The sequence below is a fragment of the Rhinopithecus bieti genome, unplaced genomic scaffold, assembly GCF_001698545.2.
Source record: "Rhinopithecus bieti isolate Rb0 unplaced genomic scaffold, ASM169854v2 scaffold_15006, whole genome shotgun sequence".
In the NCBI taxonomy this organism is placed as follows: domain Eukaryota; kingdom Metazoa; phylum Chordata; class Mammalia; order Primates; family Cercopithecidae; genus Rhinopithecus; species Rhinopithecus bieti.
In genome coordinates, this window is record NW_016808074.1 from 1122554 (window position 1) to 1141306 (window position 18753).

An 18753-nucleotide genomic window follows, 5' to 3' on the forward strand; every position below is an offset into this window, starting at 1 on the left:
CTTCCTCCAACCATAGGGAACCATTCACCTATTTTCTGTCTATAGATTTGCCTGTTCTGGACATTTCATATAAATGGAATCATATAAGATGTGAGCTTTTGTGCCTGACTTTTTTTACTTAGCATACCGTTTTCAAAGTTCATCTATGCGGTAGCATGTATTAGAACGTTGTTCTTTTCTATTGCCAAATAATATTCTGTTGTTTGGATATACATAATTTATCCATTCATCAGCTAATGACCGTTTGGGTTTTTTCCCCTTTTTGACTATATTATGAATAATGCTGTTAAGAACATTGATGTGCAAGGTTTTGTGTGAACATGTGCAAGTTTTCTACCTACCAGTAGAGTTACTGGGTCATATGGTAACTCTAACGTTTTGAAGAACTGCCAGATTGTTTTCCAAGTGGCACCCAGATCTTTTCTAAAGCACTTACTCCAGTGCCTGGCACAGGGTGAGTGTCCCATACAAGAGAGCTATTCTTGTAACACATTTTCATTGTAAGAAATATGTTCTTGAAAGCCACTCTTCTAATTCAGTTCAATGAATTGGCAAGCCCTCGTCTTTTTCTTCTTAATGTCCTGGGAACTATCTGTGCAGACTAAGAATAATTTGTTCCTTAGGCATTGGAAGAACACTTCCAGTCAAATAGATTTCAAGTAATTTCTGTTTCCCTAGAAAATGATGCATTTCTTTAAAGTTTTCCAGCTTATTAATACAGAATTAACGTAGGATAGTGGTTGCAGACTCTGACTTCTGGAGTTACTTACTGGGTATGCTTCAGTTTCCTTATATGTAAAATAGAGGTAATGAGGTCACCTATCTCAGGAGTTGTGAGGATGAGCTGCAAATACATGTAATGCTTGATGCAGTATATAGCACACAGGAAATATTCAATACATATTAGTTTTATCTCATGGAACCTGTAGGGGCTAGATTATTAAAATGTACTAGAAAGTTTTAACATACAGGATTCTTTGTAAGAAGGCTTTTCTTACCTTTTTTTCCCCCCTATTCCTGTGGCAGTCAGTTTGCTAATTTTTATTTTCCTTGAAAATGTTCCTTTTCATTAAAATTTTCATAAGTACTCATCTAAAATCATATTGAATACTAACTTTTTTTTAACTTTTAAAAGGTAATATATTTGTGTGGTTTGAAATTCAAAAAGGAGAAAATTCCTGCTCCCCACATCCCATCTTCTAGCCATCAGTTTCCCTCTCTATACATAACCAGTGTCTCAGATGTGTTTGAGTCAGAAAAAGAAAAAAAAAAAAAGATAACCAATGTCAATAGTTTTGTGAATATCTTTCCAATGTTATTTCATGCATATAGAAGCAAATACGTATGCAGTGTGTTTCTCTTTTTATTTAATAAATGAAATATACTGTGTTTACTGTTTAACACCTTGGCTTTTCATTTAACAGTGTATCTTGGTGGTTGTTCCATAAGAGTTTTTGCATGCTTTTTTATCATTGTAGATTTTTCTGTTAAATGTATGTGCCATAATTTATTCATCTAGTCTCCTCCTTGTAAATATTTTACTTATTGTTAGACTTTGTTAAATCTATATCTCTTACCTCCAGCTGTTTTTCTGCTTTCTGATTCATGTTTTACTTTTATATCAATTATTGCCTTTTTCTCCATTATTAGGTTTATCTCATGATGGGCCTTAAAAACCAACCAGATAAAAATGCATTTTCTCTATCTGCACGATGATCTGCATTGTGGAAGCCAGAGTAGCTCTCCTTATCATTCTGGTCATGTTCTCAGACATTGACATGTGAGTATGTGTGGAAATCATGCTGTTTTTCAGGGGACGTGGTTGAGATGTGAGTGCCGATCTCACCTGGGAGAAATTCTTGTAGTGTGCTACAGTTGTGGGTTGTCTGGGACCTCCAGTCATTAAATGGCCTACAGGGTCTTACAAGGTCTGACTCTTCTCTGCTTCTGTAGCCTTTATCTTACGCCATTCTGTATTCTAGCTACACAGGTTTCTGTATTCCTGCAGCCTCATAACCCTTGTGCACACTGTTAACTAGGCATAGAATGTCTTTCCTTACTACCTAGACTGGGTCAGGCTCTCTGATATATGTTATAGTACAATGTTTGTTTCATCACATTTATTGCTTGTTACTTATGTTATTTATATGCTTATTTGATTGTTTGGCTTCATCAGTGAGCTATAGGCCCCATGAAGGCAGAAGACTATGTCTCCATTGTTTATCACTGTGTCTCTAGTGTCTGAATGTAGTTGATACTCATTACCTGTTTATTAGATGGTCGGATAAATGAACGTCTACCATTTTGACAGTTCAGGGTTAGAGCTTTCTGGCTGGTAAACCAACTTGAGCAAAAAGCGGATGAGTAACCCTGCGTTTTCTACGTGTACTACTTTGGTTACCATGTTATAGCTTGATTTCTGAATGTTTTTGCTTCTTATGAGAAATGGTGCCCAGTGACCTTTTGGACAGGGACATATAAGCTGAACTTTAGTTCTGAACCGTAATGCTGTCTGCCAGACTTGACATATTTTCCTTTTATCATATCTGATTCATGATGGGGGTGGGCTTTTGCCTGTCTTTAATTCTGTATGTAATTCATTGCTTTTGGGAACTGTTCTTTTTTTTTTTTTTTTTGAGACGGAGTCTCGCTCTGCCGCCCAGGCTGGAGTGCAGTGGCCGGATCTCAGCTCACTGCAAGCTCCGCCTCCCGGGTTTACGCCATTCTCCTGCCTCAGCCTCCCGAGTAGCTGGGACTACAGGCGCCCGCCACCTCGCCCGGCTAGTTTTTTGTATTTTTTAGTAGAAACGGGGTTTCACCGTGTTAGCCAGGATGGTCTCGATCTCCTGACCTCGTGATCCGCCCGTCTCAGCCTCCCAAAGTGCTGGGATTACAGGCTTGAGCCACCGCGCCCGGCCGGGAACTGTTCTTTTAATATTTGAACTTAGTAGTACTTTCTGTGAAAGGGTTGGTTACTTTAATATGAATGTTTGGCTTTATGTTGTCCTGAAACTCCTACTTGAGAGAGTTAAAAAAAAAAAAACAAGTTTTCCTTAAGGAAAATTTGTTAGATTTGCATTACTGAGGAATGGTGTACAAATTTGTATATGAAGATATTTATCCAGCAGCACTGAATATATACACACGAGTTCTAAATACTGAAGAACTGGTTTCTTTATCTTGTAAAGTAGTGTTTATTTTAATCTGACTATTCATGCAACAAATCAGCTATGTGTGGAGGACTTCAGAGCTCTAGCAGAGACCTCTCCAGAATCCCTGCTCAGTGTCTCCACTTGCTTTAGTATAAGTATTTTAAATATTACATGTCCCACATAGCTCTTGATGTTGTGCTCTTCCCCTGAAACCTGTGTCTCAGATACTCACCAAATAACACTTCTGTGCACCCAGTTGTCCAAACCAGAAATGTGGAACTCATTCCTGATTCTTTTTTCTTTGCCACACATATACAGATCATCAGCAAGATCAGTCTATATTGTTTCCAAAGTACATCTTGATTTGTTCACTTCTCCCTATCTCTGCTGCCACCATACTAGTTCAGAGCCCTGTCATCCTTTGCTGCCCCTTAACTGGTCTTCTTGCTTCCTCTGTTAAGTATCTCCAGTCCCCTAGTTTTCCACAGAGCAACATGAATCATCTTAAAATGCACTGTCAGGCCTTATTTAAAATCTTTAATGGCCCCATTACATTTAGGATTAAGTTCAAGCTCTTCCTCTTAATCTACAGTTCCTAAAGAGCTGGCTTTTGAATACCTGTACAACCTCATTTTACACCCCTCATTATCCTCTAGCCACTCTGATGTCTTTTCTGTTTTTTTTCCTTTATTATCTTTGTATATTGCTGTTTTGTTCTTTCTTTTTTTTTTTTTTTTTTTTTTTTTTTTTTTTTTTTTTTTTTTTTTTTTTTTTTTTTTTTTTTTTTTTTTTTTTTTTTTTTTTTTGAGATGGAGTCTCGCTCTGTTGCCCAGCCTGGAGTTCAGTGGCACGATCTTGGCTCACTGCAACTTCCACCTCCTGGGTTCAATCGATTCTCCCACCTCAGCCTCCTGAGTAGTAGCTGGGATTACAGGTATGCACTACCATGCCTGGCTAATTTATGTGTTTTTGGTAGAGATGGGGTTTTACCATGTTGGCCAGGCTGGTCTCAAGCTCCTGACCTTGGGTGATCCTCCACCTCAGCCTCCCAAAGTGCTGGGATTACAGGTGTGAGTCACCACGCCCTGCCTGTTTTGTCTTTTTGAAATGTTCTTCCCTTCCTCTTCCCCAGGCTGCTGGCTTTTTCAAAATTTAGTCTTAGTTTCTCTTCCTCAGAGATCCCTGACTATTCTGTATCTACCATACAAACACAACATTCCTCATCTCGGCATCCTGGTTTTTTGTTGTTGTTGTTGTTGTTTTGTTTAAAGCATTTACCATAATCTTTAAAGGTTTATTGAATGTCTCCTCCCAGCTGGACTGAAACTCCAAAGACATATTAAATAAATAAGTTATGGCAGGGGCCATTTCAGTTTGATTTACAGTGAACCATGAACTTGACCTAGCATTGGGTCTTATAAGTAATTGCAAAAACCACTATTACTTTTGCACCAACCTAATAAGATAGTAGGCACTCAAATATTTGCTGAAGCAATAGCTGAATAAACACTTACTGAGAGACTTCTGTGTACTAAGCTTTGTGCCAGGCCTTGAGATCATAGTAGTGAAAAAGACAGATTTCCATCCAATCTGCTCAAATAACCCAAACTATTACAGATTTATTGTAGACCACAGATTCTCAAGCTTTTTGGTCTCAAAACCTACTTACACTCATGAAAATGAGGACCCTAAAGAACTTTTGCTTACGTGGCTTATACCTATCGATATGTATAGTTTTAGATATTTTAAAAACTAGAAATATGGCCAGGCATGGTGGCTCACACTTATAATCCCAGCACTTTGGGAGGCCGAGGTGGCAGATCATGAGGTCAGGAGTTCAAGACCAGTCTGGCCAACATGGTAGAACACCATCTCTACTAAAAATACAAAAATTACCTGGGCATGGTGGCACGTGCTTGTAATTGCAGCTACTTGGGAGGCTGAGGCAGGAGAATTGCTTAAACGGGACCTGGGAGGCAGAGGTTGCAGTGAGCCAAGGTCACGCCACTGCACTCCAGCCTGTGCTACAGAGCGAGACTCTGTCTCAAAAAACAAAACAAAACAAAAAATAAAGCTAGAAATAAAGTCAGAGGACTTCAGTACTTGTATTAGTCTGATTTCATACTGCTGATAAAAACATACCCAAGACTGGGAAGCAAAAGAGGTTTAATGGACTTACTGTTCCACATGGCTGGGGGGCCTCACAGTCATGGCAGAAGGCAAGGAGGAGCAAGTTAAGTCTTACATGGATGGCGCCAAGCAAAGAGATAGCTTGTGCAGGGAAACTACCATTTTCAAAACCATCAGATCTCATAAGACTTGTGCACCATCATGAGAACAGCACGGGAAAGACCCGCCCCCATGATTCAGCTATCTCCCACTGAGTCCCTTCCACAACACGTGGGAATTATGGGAGCCACAAGATGAGATTTGGATGGGGACACAGAGCCAAACCACATCATTCCTCCCATGGCCCCTCCCAAATCTCATGTTTTCACATTTCAAAACCAATCATGCCATCCCAACAGTCCCCCAAAGTCTTAACTCATATCAGGATTAACTCAGAAGTCCACAGTCCAAAGTCTCATCTGAGACAAGGCAAGTCCCTTCTGCCTATGAGCCTGTAAAATCAAAAGCAAGTTACTTCCTAGATACAATGGGGGTACAGGTATTGGGTAAATAGAGCTGTTCCAAATGGGAGAAACTGGCTAAAACAAAGGCTGCAGGACCCATGCAAGTCCAAAATCCAGCTGGGCAATCAAATCTTAAATCTCCAAAATGATTTTCTTTGACTCCATGTCTCACATCCAGGTCATGCTGATGTAAGAGGTGGGTTCCCATGGTCTTGGGCAGCTCTGCCCCTGTGGCTTTGCCAGGGTACAGCCTCCCTCCCAGCTGCTTTCATGGGCTGGCATTGAGTGTCTGCAGCTTTTCCAGGTGCACAGTGCAAGCTGTAGGTGGATCTACCATACCAGGGTCTGCAGGATGGTGGCCTTCTTCTCACAGCTCCACTAGGCAGTGCCCCAGTAGGGACTCTGTGTGGGGGATCTGACCCCACATTTCCCATCTGCACTGCCCTAGCAGAGGTTCTTCATGAGAGCCCCACCCCTGCAGCAAACTTCTGCCTGGACATTCAGGTGTTTCCATACATCCTTTGAAATCTAGGTGGAGGTTCCCAAACCTCAGTTCTTGAATTCTGTGCACCCACAGGCTCAACACTACGTGGAAGCTGCCAAGGCTTGGGACTTGCACCCTCTGAAGCCATGGGCCAAGCTGTACCTTGGCCCCTTTTAATCATGGCTGGAGCAGCTGGGATGCAGGACACCAAGTCCCTAGGCTGCACACAGCACAGAGACCCTGGGCCCAGCCCATAAAACCATTTTTTCTTCCTACGTCTCCAGGCCTGTGATGGGAGGAGCTGCTGTGAAGACCTCTGATATGCCCTGGAGACATTTTCCCCATTGTCTTGGGGATTAAAATTCGGCTCCTGCTTACTTATGCACATTTCTGCAGCAGGCTTGAATTTCTCCTCAGAAAATGGGATTTTCTTTTCTATCATATTGTCAGGCTGCAAATTTTTCGAACTTTTATGCTCTGCTTCCCTTATAAAATTGAATGCCTTTAACAGCACCCAAGTCACCTCTTGAATGCTTTGCTGCTTAGAAATTTCTTCCGCCAGATACTCGAAATCATCTCTTTCAAGTTCAAAGTTATACAGATCTCTGGGGCAAGGGCAAAATTCTGCCAGTCTCTTTGCTAAAGTGTAAGAAGAGTCACCTTTGCTCCAGTTCCCAACACGTTCCTTATCTCCATCTGAGACCACCTCAGCCTGGACCTTATTGTTCATATCACTTAGCAGCATTTCTGTCAAAGTCATTCAACAAGTCTCGAAGAAGTTCCAAACTTGCCCACATTTTCCTGTCTTCTTCTGATCCCTCCAAACAATTCCAACCTCTGCCTGTTAACCCAGTTCCAAAGTTGCTTTCACATCTTTGGGTATCTCTTCAGCAATGCCCCACTCTACTGCTACCAATTTATTGTATTATTCTGTTTTCAAGCTGCTGATAAAGACATACCCCAGACTGGGAAGAAAAAGAGGTTTAATGGACTTACAGTTCCACATGGCTGGGGAGGCCTCACAATCATGGCAGAAGACAAGGAGGAACAAGTCAAGTCTTATGTGGATGGTGGCAGGCAAAGAGAACTTGTACAGGGAAACTACCATTTTCAAAACCATCAGATCTTGTGAGACTTATTTACCATCATGAGAACAGCATGGAAAAGACCTGCTCCCATGATTCAACTATCTCCCTCGCACAACACATGGAAATTGTAGGAGCCACAAGATGAAATTTGGTTGGGGACACAGAGCAAAACCACATCAGTACCTCACTTTTAGTAATGTATAGAGTATCCAAACAGAAAACAATAAGGATAGAGTAGATTTGAACAATACTGTAGGCCAAATGGACCTGACACATATACAGAACATTCCATCTAACTGCAGAAGAATATACATTCTTTTCAAGCACACAAGGAACATTCTCCAGGACAAATCATGTATTAGGCCACAAAACAAGACTTAACAAATTTAAGAAGATTGATACCTATATGAAGTATCTTTTCTGACTATAACAGTATGAAACTAGAAATCAATAATGAAGAAGAGTGGAAAACAACACATATGTGGAAATTAACACACTCAATCCTGAACAGCCAGCAGGTCAAAGAAAAAATCATAAGGGAAATAAAAAATATCTTGAGACAAATGAAAATGGAAACACAACATGCTATAACTTGGGATGTAGAGAAAGCAATTCTAAAAGGGAAGTTTATAGTGTTAAATACTATATTAAGAAAAACAAAGATCTCAAAGAACCTAAGTTTACACCTCAAGAAACTAGAAAAAGATGAACAAATTAAGACCAAAATCTAGAGAAAGAAGGAAAGATAAAGATCAGAGCAGAAATAAATGAAATAGAGAGTAGATAAACAATAGAAAAGATCAACAAAACTATGATTGTAATAGTGAAATCTGTTTTTTTGAAAAAATAAAATTTACAAACCTTTAGCTAGGCTAAGAAAAAAAGAAGACTCAAAATTATAAATGGAAGAGGAGACATTACAACTGATACCACAGAAATCATAAGATTCTAAAAATTCATAAAGAATCATAAGATACTACTATGAACAAGTGTACACCAACAAATTGGATAACCCAGAAGTGAAAAAATTGTTAGAAACATACAACCTACTAAGACTGAATCATGAAGAAATAGAAGTTCTGAGCAGATCAATAAAGAGTAAGGAGATTTAATCTATAATCAAAAACCTCCCAACAAAGAAAAGCCTGATACCTGATTGCTTCACTGGCGAATTCGACCAAATATTTGAGGAATAATTAACACACAGCCATCTCAAACTCTTCCAAAAATTAAAGAGGAGGGAAAACTTTTAAACTCATTTTATGAGGTCAGCATTACCCTGATACCACAGCCAGGCAGAGACACTACAAAAATAGAAAATTACAGGCCAATATCTCTGATGAACATACATGCAAAAATCCTTAACAAAATAACTAGCAAACTAAATTTAACAGCTCATTGAAAGGATCATACACTATGGTTAAGTGAGATTAATCACTGGGATGTAAGGATGGTTCAACATACACAAATAAGTAAATGTGATACACTAACAAAATGAAGCATAGAAATTGTGATAATTTCAACTGATGCAGAAAAAGCATCTGACAAAACTCAACTTCCTTTCATGATAAAAACTCAACGAATTATGTATAGAAGGAACGTACCTCGAAATATTAAAGGTCATATATGACAGGCCCACAGCTAACATCATTATCAGTGGTAGAAGACAGAAATGTTTTCCTTTAAGATCAGGAGCAAGATAAGGAAAAACAGAAGGCATACAAATTCGCACAGAAGAAGTGAAATTGTCTTTGCTGATGATGTGGTCTTATATATAAAAGACCCTAAAGATGCCACCAAAAACTTGTTAAATTAATAAATTCAGTAAAGTTGCAGTAAAAACCAATATTGTTTCCAGGTACTACTACCAATAAACTATCCGAAAAAGTAATCAAGGAAACAATTCCATTCACAATACCATCAAATTATTTAGGAATAAATTTAACCAGAAAGATGAAAGACCTGTTCACTGAAAACTATAAGACTTCGATGAAAGAAGTTGAAGACACAGAAAAATATCTGGTGTTCATGGATTGGAAAATATTGTTAAAATCTCCATACTACCCAAAGTGATGTGTAGATTCAGTGCAATTTCCTTTAAAATTCCAATGTCATTTTCACAGAAATAGAAAATACTCCTAAAACTCATATGAAACCACAGAATACCCCAAATAACCAAAGAAACTTTCAACAAAAAGAACAAAGCTGGAGAGGCATCATACTACCTGATTTCAAAATTGAGTATAAAGCTACAGTAAAAAAAACAGCATGATACTGGCATAAAACCAGACATAGAGACAAGTAGAACAAAATAGCCCAGAAATATATCCGTAATTTATAGTCAGTCAATCTTTGACAAAAGTGTCAAGAACACACGGCGGGGAAAGGACTTTTTTTTTTTTTTAAATAAGTGAGTGGGGAAAACTAGATATCCATATATAAAGGAATGAAATTAGACACCCCATATTACAAAATCAACTCAAAATGGATTAAAGACTTAAGACCTGAAACTGTAAAACTACTGGGAGAAAACATAACGGAAGAAACTTCTTGTCGTTGGTCTGACCAATGATTTTTGGATAAGACTTTAAAAGCACAGGCAGAAAAAGCAAAAAACAGAAGGGATTGAATCAAACTAAAAAGCTTCTAGTGTTGGCAAAGATATGGAGAAAGGGAACCTGTGTACATTGTTGGTGGAAATGTAAATTAATATTGCCATTATGGAAAGCAGTATGGAAATTCATTAAAAAAATTGAAACTACTGTATGACCCAGCAATCTCACTTCTGGCTATATATCTAAAGAAAATCAGTATATACTTTCATGTTCATTGCAGCATTATTCACATTAGCCAAGATGTGGAATCAACCTAATTGTCCATGGATTGATGAATGGATACATAAAATGTATATATATATAATGGCATACTTTTTCAGCCTTTAAAAAGAAGGAAATGTTGTCACTTATGACAACATGGGTAAACCTGGAGGACATAATGGTAAGACAAACACTGCGTGATCTCATTTATATGTGGAATCTAAAAAAGTTGAACTCATACAAGTAGAGAGTAGAATGGTGGTTATCAGGGGCCAGAGGAGATGAACTGATGTTGGCCAAAGGATGCAAAGTTTCGGTTAGATGGGATTAAAAAGTCCTGGCGATCTGTTGTACGGTATAGTGACTATAGTTAATGTATACTTGAAAATTGCTAACAGAGTAGATCTTAAGTGTTCTTCACACACAAAAATAATATGTGAGGTGATATGTTAATTAGCTTGATATCCTTTTTCAGTGTATATATATATTGAAACACCATGTTGTACACTATAAATATATACAATTTTTACTTATTATATCTTAAGAAAAAATTAAATATTTAAAATGTGTATTTTATTTAAAATAATGGTAGTAAACTTACAGGTTAATGGAAGCAACATTTTAATGAAAATAACAATTTTCAAAACCAAAGGTTATTGAGAAGAAGGGCATTGTTTCACATCTTTGTAAATCTCCTTAGCATCTGACTTAGTACAAAACAGCTGGATTCTCATCTGCTTCGGCCTTCAATTTGTCATGATATCACAGATCATACAGCCTCAGGCAAACTCCACACCACACTTGGGAAACAAGTGAAAACTATTGTAGTTCATAGAAGATAATACTTTTGATTGAGATGGTGCTATGATGCTATGAGTTTGTGAGTTCACAATTTACCCTCCTTTTAATATAAACTTGGAATAATAGGAATATTTAAGATATCCATATGGGTCAAAACTTGAACAGAAAAATGCAAGGAGGATATGTGGAATTGAAAACATAAACCTTCTGAACTAATGATCTTGAAAAAGGCAGAGGAAATTAGGAATCTGACTGCTCTTGGGTAATGAGGTCCAGAAGCACCCCATGAATATTGAGGTCCCAGGCTCATTGTGGCAAACAGGCACTAGATTGGGACTCTCCTGACATAAAAGGAGCCTGGAAAAACAACAACAACAACAAACAGTGATGGTTACCCAGGTTTTTTACTTACGAGTGGTGGCAGGGGGTGAAAAAACAGAGCCATGCAGAGAGGACCCAGCCTAAGCTTTAATCTTGCTCAGTGACTAATACGCCCCTTTTTTCACATGGCACAAAATCCCCAGTTGACAATACATGATTGTCTCTGGACTATGCTTCTCATGGGTGAGGTAGAGACAGTCAAAAAGACGTGGAGGGAAGAAAAGTTCAGAGAGGAGGGGAAACGATAACCCATAGGAAAAACACTTAGAAACTAAACTTGCAAAGCACTGGGTTAAAGTTAGGAAATCTTAAAATGAACAAGACAGCAAAACCAGCAATCGAGACATGAATTCAGTCCTTTCAAAATGCAATTCATATAATGTTAGTGTGACTTGACGATTTTTGAAGCAATAAAGAATAGTGTCCATGAAATGTTCATCCATTTGAGAAAGGTAGATATAAAAAAAGGTACCAATTAGAAATTATAGAACAGAAAACATAGTTACTGTATTTAAAACCTCTAGGGAAATGCTATTACCAGATGCCGTTAAAAAGAGGAGTTACTCAGCACAGAAAACAAAGTGAAAAATAGAAAGATTGAGACAAATGGAGGATGGATTAAGATGGGTCATTATACTTTATAGGTTGAAAAGAGTAGAAATGGAATGGCAGAAAAGTTATATTTAAAGACACACTAGCCCAAGAATTCTCCAGAGTGGAAGAAAGACCTTCATTGTTCACATAAATCCTGAACAGGATAAATAAAAATCTGTACATAACATCTATTCTGAAAGCTACCAGGACAAAAACTAGCTGTTATTAGAAAGGAACGTTATGCTGATGCAGACCTCCTCATCAGGTTTGTTAGAAGAGAATGGAATAATAGGAGAGAAGATAAAGGTTACCTAAGAATTCCATAACTGGCTAAAATGTCATTCAAAAATGTCTTATAAAGACATTTTTAGAAATACAAATAGACTACCTTATACACTTCCTGAAAGATACATTTAAGGATTTATTGCAACGAGAAAAAGTAAACCTAGAGGAACGAGGACTGAGATTCAAGAAACAAGAACGAGTGAATCAATTCTTGAAATAAACCAGTAAATATAATTAATCATTGACTGTAAAAATGGTTTTCCTTTGTTTATAAAAAAGGTATAATTAAAATTCTAGACAATATTAATGAAGGTGGGAATGGGAAATCCAGTGAATTGCTGACGTGTGCCAGCATGTTTGCTTTAGTACTTTATAGTCTGTTAAAAAATACATGGTTGTGTAGAAATTAGGAACTTAAAGATAGACACTGAAGTAATAAATATAATTGAAACCTCGCAAATAAGCAGAAGGAAAAGAGGGGACTAAAGAAAACTCGATCAATTCCATAGAATGCAGGAAAGGAGAAAATAAGTGACAAAAAGCATATTAAACAAATACATCAATAATTAAAAATGTAAACAAATTAACTTTCCTGTGTTTCTCAACAGAGTCATGGCCTTGTTTGCACCTAAAACATAGCCTTGAAATATATATAAAGCAAAACTATTAATTATAACGAGTGGCAGATAAAACCATAGGAATATTGGGAGATTTTATTATATCTAGAACAGATAGATCAGGCAGACAAAAAATTACCAAGAATACTAAAAATCTAAACACAGTTAACAAGTTGATCCTATGAACATAAATAGAAATACCTAACAATTAGAGAATACTCATTCTTTTCTAATATATTGAACAATTAAAATTAACCATATCTTAAGATCACCAAGGATGCTTTGACAAATGTGAAATAGTAGCATATGGGCCATGCTACATGAGTATAATGCAGTTAATTTGGAAATCTGTATTCAAAAGATAGTTTTTCCCCCCAAGGTCTTTGACCCCTAAACATGTTTCTTCATGTCGCAAAGAGGAAATCTAATGGAAACAGAAAGAACTACAAGAACTGAACAAGAAAGAACTACAGAGAGAACAGAAATTAATTACATGGAAAAGAAGGAAGAATATGGTCAACAAAATCAAGTCATTTTCAAAAGACAGAACTGGCAAATCTTTAGCAAAACTGATGGAGAAACCATGGAGAGAATAATAATATTAGTAATAGAAAAAGGGGCATAATTCCCAATGGAGAGGAGATTTAAACTATGGTAGAGAATATAAGAAGATAACAATCCAAATCATTCTATGAGGATGTTACAACCTTGGTAGCAAAACCAGACAAGGATAGTGTAAAGGAAAAGTATAACTCAGTAGTACCCAGCTGCATGTGTCTATGAATCAGATCCTCATAATCATGATCAAGCAGGGTTTAGGAATAGTTTTCAACATAAAACCTGCTTTATTCACCATATCATCAGATTATGTTAAATAATATCTTCCCAGTGGATGCAGAGAAGTCATTATATAAAATTAAACTTGTGATAAAATTTTTAAAAACTAGAACTTAAGGGAATTTCCTTAACCCCCAATAAAGAGACTGTACAAAACAAGTTTGCAATGAACGTTTTTACTTCTTAGTAAAGATGAGTATCCCTTTCAAATATAGGACGACTTGTTCAGTATCACCCCAGAAGTCCTAGCCAATGCATTATGTTAATGAAGTAAGGTATGATTGTCAATGAAAGTAAAAATGAAGTCATTAATTAGCATGTTAATATTTTAAAGATACAGGAACATTTTTTTCTGTAGAAAAAAAAAAAGTCAAGAAGTTCACTGGATCCAAAGTCAGCATATAAAAAGCAATAGCAGGCCAGGTGCGGTGGCTTATGCATGTAATCCCAGCACTTTGGGAGGCCAAGGTAGGCTGATCACAAGGTCAGGAGTTCGAGACCAGCCTGACCAACATGGTGAAACTCTGTCTCTACTAAAAATACAAAATTAGCCGGGCATGATGGCACATGCCTGTAATCCCAGTTACTCAGGAGGCTGAGGCAGGAGAATTGTTTGAACCTGGGAGGTGGAGGTTGCAGTGAGCTGAGATTGAGCCATTGCATTGCTAGCCTGGGCGACAGAGCCGAACTGTGTCTCAAAAAAAAAAAAAAAAAAAGGAAATAGCAGATACTCTTCTCAAAAATTCATAACCCAAATCAAGTTGTGAGAAAATATCAAACAAACTGAGTATTCTACAAAATACTGAGAAGCTGTCCCAGCCTTGGGGAGCCTAAGGAGATGTAATCACTAAGTGTAATGCTGTGTCCAGAATGAGATCCTGGAACAGAAGGAAGATAGTAATGGAAAAATGGGTGAAATCAAAATAAAGTCTGTAGTTTGTTTTCTGCTAATTATCTCTTCTTTTTGACAAAGTAGCAAGGTTACGTAAGGTATTAACATCAGGGAAAATGGGATGGGGAAATTTTGTACTATCTTTGCAACTTTTTTGTAATTCTGAAACTATTAAATAGCCAATTATACAATTAATGGGGGGAAAAAGGACCTCCTAAAGTCAAATAAGGCCTTTATAGGGAAAAAAATTACAGTGTATCATTGACGGCCATAAGAGTTAGGAGTAAATACTGATATAGAGGATGGTGAAAGATGAGAGATCTTGATATAATGTTTTCAGTTTCTCTAAATTGCTGTGTGGATTTAATAAAATGTCAGAATCTCAATAGGATAGTTCATCAGACTTTAAAAGCTGCTTCTAAAAATCATTTGAAAGATGGTAGGCTACGAGTCATATAATTTTGAAAGACAAGGTAGGGCCAGACACTTTGAAAAACAAGGCAGGGCAGTCACCCTTTCAGATACCGAGATACTGTAAAGGTGTAATAATATGGTGCCTTAATGCACAGAGATACAGAAATGGATCAGGGGACCAACAAGAGAGTTCAAGCACAGACCTGCTCATATACAGAAATATGATACAAAGTCTGGGGAAAATTAGATCCCTAACACAGAACATAGGCAAAAATAACCATAAAGAAAACTAAAATGCACAGCTATTTGAGTATGACATCAGTGTGGGAAAGAATTTCTTAAATTAGGCATTGAAGGAAAAGATTGTGAAATTTTACAGCACCTATATTTAATTGTCCTCTAAGACAAAAGATAATGTTGGCTCTTCTAATTTTGGGCTTTTGGACTTTAAATGCAATTGGGATGCGGGGCAGGAGGTCATTCAAGCTGAAACATGACATCTTTTTTGCTTTGCAAGATCACCCTTAATACTGTGTGGAGAATACTGGAGGAAGGGTTTGGAATGGAAGAAGGGTTTTTGTAGGAAGATAATGTTCCTTAGGACTACCATGGAAAGGGAAATCATGGGACAAATTTGGGATTTGCCTTAGATAGGGTCAGCAAGACTTGCTGATAAATTGGATGCTGGTGGTAAGGAAAAAAGGAATGAGAACAATCGTGAGGCTTTTTTGTTTGTTTTATTTTGTTTTGTTTTTTGTTTTTGGCTTCAGCAACTGGTACTGTTTATAGAAATGGGGAAAGGGGAAATTAATATTTGTTTGAAATGCTTTGAGTTACCTGATAGACATCCAAGGGGATCAGTCAGTTTCCAAGCAAAAGACGGCACTTTTGTGGACCTTCCTGTGGCAGAGGATTGGAATTTGGGAACCATTGGTATGCAGGTGGCATTTAAATTATGTGACTAGGTGAGGAGGGAAGGGCTGTTACCTAGGGAGTGGACATTGATGAAGAAGGCTAGTGGCTAAGTTCTGAGGCAAGACCCTCCAGTGTGTAGATGGTGAGCAGAGCAGAAGCCATTTATGACTGAGAAGAGACCACTGATAGGGGGGCAGAAACCAGGACCATGTAATTGTCACCAAAAATAAGAGAAGATAGCGTGCGATTTTGTTTTTGTTTGCTTGTTTTAATGAGGATGTTGACTATTACTGAGAGATAAAGTGTGGTTAAGAACAAGTTTCTTGGTCACATAAGGAATTGCTGAAATTTGTCAAGCAATTTCAGTGGGTTTGGAAGGGATGGAAGCCTTTGGGGCATGTATGTTAGCAGGAGAGTATGTATGGTAAGACCATTGAGTCAGCAACAGTAGACTGTTCTATCAGGAGGCATTTTCAGGGCCAAGAGGTGCTGAGCAAAGGAGTAGTAACTGCAGGAGCTCTGAGAGCATGTGGTGTCTGGTGGAAATTAATGATTCAGGATCCAGAAAGAAACTGGTATTGCAGATAGAGGCCTCTGAGGAGAGAGGGGGATGACGGAATCCTTAAAATATGTTAAAATCACCTACAAAACCTAAACCAGACATTAGGATTCCTTGGGAACCTGAAAAACAAAGATCTCTGTGGGACACTGGGAATCTGCATTGTTTAACCGCTCTCCAGGTGAGCCAATTTTGAAAATCTCTAACCTAAGTCAGGGTACTGCCACAGTCACCTTCAGTCTTCCTGCTGGGAACTTGTTTTGAACGTGTATTTTCATAAGCATAGTGTTTTCATTCGTATATTATGTTTATGTTGCACTGCCGGGCGAAAAGAGACTGTTGATGGTCTAGGGAATCTAAAACACATAAAGCAGCTTCTCAGTGTAGCAAGCAATCACTGATAACTCCTTGAGTATAATCAAAGTTTAATTTGGGGTATTAAAGTCTATGTGCTCCTTAGGTAAACACCTTTTGGTAATTAACCACGTCTTACAGATTTTTTCCTTTAAAGTTAAAATCATACAGCATTTTTATTAGCCACTGAAAATCGCTCTGTGTAAATTTACCAGAATACAGTTTAATTCTTTTCTATGGAGCACAGTTTCTGTGATAAAAATGATGCTCCGTGAATATCCCTGTATAGAATCTTCTGTATATCTCTGTATTTCCTTTGCTTTTTTAGTTCCTTGAAAGTGGAATAGTTGGACCAAAGAGTATATTAGTGAACTTTTAGTAATTCATTGATTTTACTGCCAGAGAAGAGATACGTACTTCTGCCAAGGAAATTCACAGTATGGATGGCAGAAGGGAAAAATCCCTCTTCCACCCCACATTCCTTGTCCCTAGAAGTAACCCATTAACAATTTCTTGCCTACCCTTCCAGCAGTTTTACCTGTAGTTGGGTTTATCCTTAAAAAACAAATATATGAGAAAACACTTACCAGTTCGTTTCTACAAACTTCAGTAACTTGTATATTTCACTAAATCTATTGAGAATTCGGTCCTTAATAATCCCATGCAACTCTACCTCATTATTTTTATCTCTCACTTTCTCGCTGTTTTACTAAACGGCAATGCAGTGGGCCCACGCAGTGGAAGGTCTGTATTGACGGCTGGTGGGAAACAAGTCAGTAGTGTGTGAGACTGCCCGCTCCCATAAACCGCACGTGCCAGGTGTTTCAGGTTTGCATTTCTTTATGCAAATAGGTCGTGATGTTTCCTTCGCAGGTCGGCCAGCCGTTTGGATTTTCTTGCGAATTGCCAGTTTTGTCCCCTTTGCCCATTTTTCTGGCTTGGTTTGGTCTTTATCTCGTTGGTTTCCAAGAGCTCTTCATTTATTAAGGAAATTAGCTCGGTGTCTTTCATGTGTCCCAGGCGGAGAAGTCTTGTCTTACCTGTTGGTCTTTAGACGTTAATGTATATGTTTTTGCGGCCAGGATTTTCATTTTTTTCATTTAGACAGTTGTGTACATTTGTCCCTTTATTCTTCAGCGGTTTTACATTTGAGCATCTCAGTGGGGTTTACTCCATTTCGACCCCCATTTCTTTGTTTGGGGCTGCACCCCACCACCCAACGCACCCCCCTTTTCCAGACCCGGCTTTGGGGTCCCTCACGGCTACTCCCTGACGTCAGCCCCCAGCCTTCGCGCCAAGCCGTTGCTGTGGCAACCGCAGCCTGATTGGCACATCACGGGGCCGTGGTGAGGGGGCCCGGAGAGGGCGGCGAGGCTGCTGATTGGCTAGCACAGAAGCCCCGCCTCTGCAGAGAAGCCCTGACAAGGAGGCGTCGAGCTGCCCCTCGGTGCAGAAGCCTGGGAGCTGCGGGTGGAGAGGTTTGGGAGGCGCGAGAGATGTCCACCCTGGGCTGGTGGCGCCGCCGGGCGCCAGGCGCCATGTGGGTGCGCTAGGCGGCTGTTCGCGCCCGAGGCTGCGCTGCACTGAGGTGAGGTGAGTGCGCCCTCGGCCGCCCGGTGCACCTCCTGTCCGCCGGACCTTGGTGTAGTGACGGTGCTGTGCCGGAGTGGCCGTCTTGCCGCAAGCCCAAGACCCCCGTGGCAAGCCAGCGACCCTTGTGGCAGGGCGGGCCGGCGGGCATGGTACATGGCCGCCCACTGCCCAGTCCGGGAGTGGGCACAGTGGCGGCCGGGCTGTGGATGGTTGGTGCCTTTTTGGGGCAGGGGTGGGCGCAGCCTGGGCTGCTGCGTTGGTGCCGCCATCTTGCGGGCCGGGGTCTGAAGGGCTGCTGCGGATTCTCCGCGCCTTCCTGACTGGCCGGGGCCACCGCA

At 39.2% G+C, this 18753-nt stretch overlaps 1 protein-coding gene across 6 annotated transcripts in view; it reads left to right on the plus strand.

Moving 5' to 3' along the window:
- Window positions 1-18209: 18209 nt before the first annotated feature.
- The window catches only part of PEG3 (paternally expressed 3), a 28786-nt gene continuing 28242 nt past the window's right edge, over window positions 18210-18753 (plus strand). For 5 of the 6 annotated variants that reach the window (XM_017885448.1, XM_017885446.1, XM_017885447.1 and 2 more), the window contains exon 1: window positions 18245-18415. The gene's annotated coding sequence lies outside the window, so the exon portion shown is untranslated. Of the gene's footprint in view, window positions 18416-18753 lie in introns of all 6 variants that reach the window. The other variant, XM_017885443.1, reaches the window with a different exon arrangement.